This window comes from Chelonia mydas, chromosome 2 (genome assembly GCF_015237465.2).
Source record: "Chelonia mydas isolate rCheMyd1 chromosome 2, rCheMyd1.pri.v2, whole genome shotgun sequence".
NCBI classification, from domain to species: domain Eukaryota; kingdom Metazoa; phylum Chordata; order Testudines; family Cheloniidae; genus Chelonia; species Chelonia mydas.
The window spans coordinates 15538089-15545002 of record NC_057850.1 but is presented as its reverse complement, the minus strand read 5'-3'; the positions used below and the strand labels follow the sequence as shown (position 1 = coordinate 15545002).

General features: G+C 44.9%; 1 long non-coding RNA gene across 1 annotated transcript in view; it reads right to left on the bottom strand.

Moving 5' to 3' along the window:
- Nucleotides 1-1956: 1956 nt before the first annotated feature.
- LOC122464388 overlaps nucleotides 1957-6914 on the bottom strand; it is a 60678-nt gene continuing 55720 nt past the window's right edge. Inside the window, exon 3 of the long non-coding RNA XR_006288347.1 lies at nucleotides 1957-2548. This is a non-coding gene — a long non-coding RNA (uncharacterized LOC122464388). The remainder of the gene's footprint in view (nucleotides 2549-6914) is intronic.

Here is a 6914-nt window from a genome sequence, read left to right as displayed (position 1 = left end):
TCAGTTGCATATACAGCTTCTAAATAAGTCTCTAGCTCTTTTGCTTGTAGAGGTAGCCTGGAAAAACGAAGCCAGTATAAACTGATACAAGTCAATTGCTGCAGTAAAAAAAAATTGTCACTAATTTCTCTGTAAAGGTCACAGGCTATTTGTGGTCACCCCCTGTAACCATATTGCCATGTAGAGCTGGCACTTGGGTCCCAAAGAACAGTCCTCGTGTGGTAATCCCAGATCTCTTGCAGAAATAGACGCAGTCCTACTCAGGGTGTCACTACACTCATTATCAATGTATTCTAGGTGCCTATATGGCCTCCATCACTATAGTACCTGAGTGCCTCATCACAGCATCCCTGTGATGTAAGAAAATCCTAGTACCCGCATTTTATTGATGCGTAACTGAGGCACAGAGAGGCTAAGTGACTTGCCCAAGACCAAATAGAAAGTCTGTGGCAGAGTTAGGACTTGCACGCCAAACTCTGGCCAGCATCCCAGCCACTGGACCATCCGTCCTTCACTTTCAGCCAGATCCACTTTCAGCCAGGCCTCTGATGGCAAGCAGGGGCAACTCAGAAGTGCAATATGAGTTGCTTTAACAATAAACAATTAATTTAAATAGCTAGAGTGGGAGCCAAAATTCTGCTCCTAGGTGCGTATGACTCAGATTGAGTTTTGTGGAGGATCCAAGGGCAGAAATCAATCCTAGAATTATAAATGCACCCATAGGTGCCGACTTTCTCTGTTCCTGGGGGATGCTCGAGCCCCGCTCTGCCCCCGGCCCCTCCCCCACTCTGCCTGGCCCACACTCCACCCGTTCCCCCAACTTCCCACCCCATTCCTGCCCTGCCCCAGGCCTCAGTCTTGCTCCACCCCTTCACCCCAGCCTCTGCCCTGCCTCTTCTCACCCCTGCTCCGCCCATGCCCCACCTCTTCCTGCCCCTGGCTCCTCCCCCCATGCCTCTTGCATGCTGCTGAACAGCTGATACGCGGCATGCAGGAGGCACGGGGAGGAAGGGGAAGGAGCTGATTGGCGGGGCCGCTGGCAGACGGGAGGCGCTGGGGGGGAGGAGCAGGTGCTGATCCGTGGGGCTGCCGGTGGGTGCTGAGCACCCACTATTTTTTTCCCGTGAGTGCTCCAGCCCCGGAGCACCCATGGGGTCAACACCTGTGAATGCACCAACCTCCAGGTTGGTATGCAACAGAGTGTGGAGGGAGTGCATCGTGTGACTTGGGCCCATCGCTTCCTCTCCCCCATGAAAAGCAGCAGAAAGAGAGAATCCACCTGAAAATCTGCGCAGCTTTGTACAGCAGGCAACTCTGTTGAACCTTCCCTCCTGAGACAACCTTTCCTCCCTCCTGCACTGTGGAGTAGGCAGGGAACGAGGTCTCCAAATCTTGAGTTGGGCCCAGATCTAGAGAAAAATTTGCTGGGTGCCTATCTCATTGCTGATATAGAGATCCAGTGCTTCGGTGCTTCCCTAAGTGACTCCCGTGGCTTAATGGCGATGCTGCTGTTGGCTGTCCCACGGCTGCCTGTAGTCAGTGACTCATCTGGTGGAATCAGAGCACTCCGAGCAGCAGTAAAACCCACATGTGGTTGAGTAGAATATGCTGTGAAGTGTAGCTGCACCTTGGCCATGTGTCTCCTGAGCAGGCTGTATTAGTAATGACATCTATCGTGGGCCATCAGCATGGCTTGAACCTGAGACTTTCAGCACCAAAAAGACAGACCTCTCCTACTCAAGCTAAAAAAGTGTCTCCATATTCTAGGGGCAGTACCAAGCTGTTATTGCCTCTGTGCACCAATCACTGACGGGAGACATGCCACACTTAGCCAGTATGAAACGCACCCCCTAGCCAGGCAGATCTAAATGCCTGCTATTTGCATGGAGGGAATGTGTCTGCAGCAGCCATTATTTGACCCAGAAATGACTGGAATGATTAAAACTTTTCTGAAAATGTGTACTGATCATTGTGCTTCTTCCAATTATCATCTTAATTCTCAGGCTTGTTCCTTGTAAAAATGATAGCAATACTGGCTGTGGATATTTCTGTCAAGGTGCCCACAGCCCAAGTACAAAGACACAGAGCTGGCACTTTACCTATCCTGAGAATAGCTCTGTCTCTGGGTTTTTTTTCTTTTCTTTTCAATTTATTTTACTCTCTCCAATTTTTGTGCCTTCTGAATGTAACTTTACTTAGTATCTTATTAAAATGGCAGGACTCTAATAGCACAACAAAGAGATTTCTAAAACAGCAACCATTTACCCATGGCTATGGTTCATTTAAAACATACCAATTCCTAGGGTATCTAGCGCTTTGTTCTCTGCCTTCAAAATGTTGCAGCAGTTGCCTTTCAGCAAACGTTCTGCATTGCTTGCAATTAGTCGGAAGTTGGGCAGTTAGACCAGTGAAGGATTCAAGAAGTAGAGGATGATAGATGAGCTGTAGCAACTGACAAGGGCATTATTCCATCTCAGTGTTTCAAATACATCATACAGCGCTCGAGCGATCATGTTGTGTCTTCGGTCTCTCGCTCTCTCCACATAGCCTAGGAAAAAATGTAAAGTATTAACACCACATTTTGTGGACTTACAAAAGGTGTCAATGAATGGATCAAGCATGCCCAAGGTATTGACATATTCACATTGTCTATGGACTGACAATAAGCCTGGATAAGAAGAAAGTTACTAGTGGCATCACGGCAGACTTTAATGTATTTCCAGTCCACTTCCTACTCACCAGTATAAAGTTGGCAATGACTGGACTATGTAAAACACACCAGGGAAAAATCAGACACATCACACTCAGCTGACAACAAATATTAAACTCCTGCAGCTGTCACCTCGGTGTTGCTATCTTGTGGTGGAATGATGTCACATGAGTCTATCAGAACCACGGTCACATCTGTCTCCGTTTCTCATAGACTCATAGATTTTAAAGCCAGAAGGGACCATCGTAATCATCTAGTCTGACCTGCTGCACATTGCAGGTTGCAGAACCTCACCCACCCACTTCTGTAATAGACCCCTAACCTCTGGCTGAGTTACTGAAGTCCTCAAATCATGATTTTAAGACTTCAAGTTACAGAGAATCCACCATTTACTCTAGTTTAAACCTGCAAATGACACGTGCCCCATGCTGCAGAGGAAGGTGAAAACCCCCCAGGGTCTCTGCCAATCTGACCCAGGGGAAAATTCCTTCCCAACCCCAAATATGGTGATCAGTTAGACCCCAAGCAAGTGGGCAAGACCCACCAGCCAGACACTTGGGAAAGAATTCTCTTGACCTTGGTATCTGTCTTCTGACTCATTTTGGTAATTAATTTTGACTCCTGCCTTTGACACCTTTGACTGGCCCAGCCGCATACACCTTGGCAATTGCACTTCATCTTGAAAATTTTAATGGGAATTCCCTGGAACAGGTTCAGCCAACAAGCTTCCATTGCCAGTGGGTTTGAACTCTCCTTCCAGTGCCTAGACATGGGAACAGATTAACCACAGTCTCTGAGCTCAAAGCACAAGGAATAAAAAGGAAACAAGAAAAAGCCAAGAATGGAACAGGACTGATGAGAACTGAGGACAAATCAACCCCTCCCCCATACATTTCTGAAGCATTTTAGCTGCACCATTCCAACTGGCTTTCATGGGAGGTGAGGATCCCACAGGCCTCAGGCAATGGTTTGAGAATGTACCCATGACTGTCTAATGCATGTTATCCATCCTAGCTACAATCCTGCCTTTGTTGTGGTCTATACCATGAGGTAATTTACTATCGTGCCATTAGCCAATCGCCTGGGAAAGAATTCTCTGTAGTAACCCAGAGTCATCCGCAGCTAGTGTCCCATGACCGGCCATTGGAGATATTTGCTACTAGCAGTTGCAGATTGGCTACATTCCATTGTAGGCAGTCCCATCATCCCCTCCATAAACTTATCAGGTTTAGTCTTGAAGCCAGTTAGGTTTTTTGTCCCCACTGCTCCCCTTAGAAGGCTGATTCAGAACTTTACTCCTCTGGTGGTTAGAAACCTTTGTCTAATTTCAAGCCTAAACTTATTGATGGCCAGGATATATCCATTTGTTCCTGTGTCCACATAAATAACTCCTTTCCTTCCCTGGTATTTATCCCTCTGAGTATTTATAGAGAGCAATCCTATCTCCCTTTAGCCTTCTTTTTGTTAGGCTAAACAATCCAAGCTCTTTGAGTCTTCTCTCATAAGGTAGGTTTTCCATTCCTCTGATCAACCTTCTCTGCACCTGTTCCAGTTTGAGTTCATCTTTCTTAAACACGGGAGACCAGAATTGTACACAATATTCCAGAGGAGGTCTCACCAGTGCCTTGTGTAACGGTACTAACACTTAGTGTCTTTACTGGAAATACCTCACCTGATTCATCCTAAGATTTCATTAGCCTTTTTCATGGCTGCATCACATTGGCAGCTTATAGTCATTCTGTAATCAACCAATACACCTAGGTTTTTCTCCTCCTTTGTTACTTTCAACTGATAAATCCCCAGCCCAAAATTATTGTTGTTAGTCCCTAAGTGCATGACCTTGCACTTTACACTATTAAATTTCATCCCATTTCTATTACTCCAGTTTTCAAGGTTGTCCAGATCTTCTTGCATGATCTTCTTCTCCTGTGTGCTTGCAACACCTCACAGCTTTGTGTCATCGGCAAATTTTATTAGCACACTCCCACTTTTTCTGCCAAGGTCATTAATAAAAATGTTAATGAAGATTGGTCTGAAGATTGATCTCTGAGGAACTCCACTAGTGACCTCCCATCAGCCTGGCAGTTCATCTTTCAGTGTGACCTGTTGTAATCTCCTCTTTAACCAGTTCCTTATCCACTTTTCAATTCTCATATTAATCCCTGTCTTCTTATGTATGGAACTGTATCAAATGCCTTGCTGAAATCCAGGCAGATTAGATATATTGCATTTCCTTTATCTAAAAAATGAGTTATCTTCTCAAAGAAAGAGATCAGGCTGGTCTGGCATGATCTACCTTTGTATTCCCATGTTATACATTATCCCAATTACCATTTACCTCTGTGTCCATAACTACTTTGTCTTTCAAAATTTGTTCCAAGACCTTGTTTACAATTGAGATCAAATTAATAGGACCATAGTTTCCAGGACCACTTTTTCCCCTTTCTTAAAAATGTGTACTATATTAGCAATTCTTGAGTCATAAGGTATGACCCCTGAGTTTATGGATTCATTAAAAATCCTTGATTTTTGTTTGCAATTTCATGTGTCAGTTCCTTAATATTGGATGGAGATTATCCAGGTCCCCTCCATTTCTGTACCATCTCTTCCCTTATGTCTCTCAAAACCTACTTAAACATCTTTCTGAAACATATCTGGAACCAAGACAGCATCCTTAGTCTCATATACTTGTGATGGGTGGGAAGCTCTCTTTGTGAGAGATACAACCACATGATTCGAGAGTGGATATCATTTCTTGTTCCATATCTTCACGCTTCTGCTGTGTGAGACACATACAATATGATTGGCTGTGCTGCTGGGCTTACATACTTTCTCCTGAGTATTGCCAGTAGGGGCTTGCTGTGTAGACTGGTATGTGCATTTCCAATACAAGTCCCCTACTCTATTCATGCTTTTAATTATTGTGCCCAAAATATGCGGTGAAATCCTGGCCCCCCTGAAGTCAATGGCAAACCTCCCATTAACTTAAATGGAGCCAGGATTTCATTCGTGGTGTCCCATTAAGCTGTCATCATAGACTTGATACTACCATGCAGTCTCGGGAAAGGAGAATATTTGGATAGGACTTCGTTCATCATGAGTTCCTTCGAGATGACCCAGAGTGGTTTATCTGTCTTGCTGCTGCAAGGATTAGCATGCTCGAAATGCCACCAGTACCTTCCGCAGCAATTTATGTCACTTCTGCAGTGGAATAATTTATTTGGACAGGTGTTTCTCAGTGGGATTGTTTGTAGTATGATAGTGCCAAAAGGCCTCCTCCAAGTTTGGGGCTCCATAGCGCTAGGTGCTATACAAGTACATGAGAACCAGTTCCTATAAAGCAGTTTCTAATCTGAACAGAAAAGTCAGACAAAGGGTGGGAGAAAGCCTACTAAGCTCCACTTTGCAGATGGGGGGATCTATATTTAGACATGTAGGGTAACATTTTCACAAGCACCCAAGTGATTCAGGAGCAGAAATCCCACTGAAAATCAATGGGGCCTATGTTCCTAGGTCACATAGGCATTTTTTGTAGTTGAAAATTTTAACAGTAAATAGGCAGCCTGAATTTAAGCACTGCTAAGCACCCATTGCTCCTTCTGAAGGTGTGTCTCCACATCAGGTGGGATGGTGCTTCCCCATGCAGGTCGTCAGACATGCATTGGCTCTGCTTGAGCTAGCTTTGAGCTAGGGGGAAGTGTCCCAGTTGTGGAGAACAGAGAGATGGTTTAGAATAGCAGTGTAAATCCCAGAGAGCCCTTTTTAGGCCTTGGGTCAAAAGCACCTAAATGAGTTAGGAACCTAAGTCCCATTTTCAAAAATGACACAGGTACTTGAGTACAGATCCTCAAAGGTATTTTAGTGCTTAATTCCACTGAAATCAATGGGAGTTAGGCATCAAAATACCATGGATGATATTGACCATGGGACTTAGGCTCCTAAATGCCTGTCACTTTTGAAAATGGGACCTAGGCTCCTAAATCACTCAAGCATCTTTGAAAATTTTACCCCTAGTCTGTGCTGGAGATTAGGCCTGGTAACAGCAGTTGATGGTCGGTGAATTAGTGCAACCCCTGCAGAAGACAGGCAAAGGTACTATTTTCCCTGTGGAGTTTACGCCAAAGTCAAGCTACAGTAAACTTCACTGCAGCAAACTGCACTTTATAGCCATTTACCGTCTGCACTAGGGGTTTGCATTGGGGCA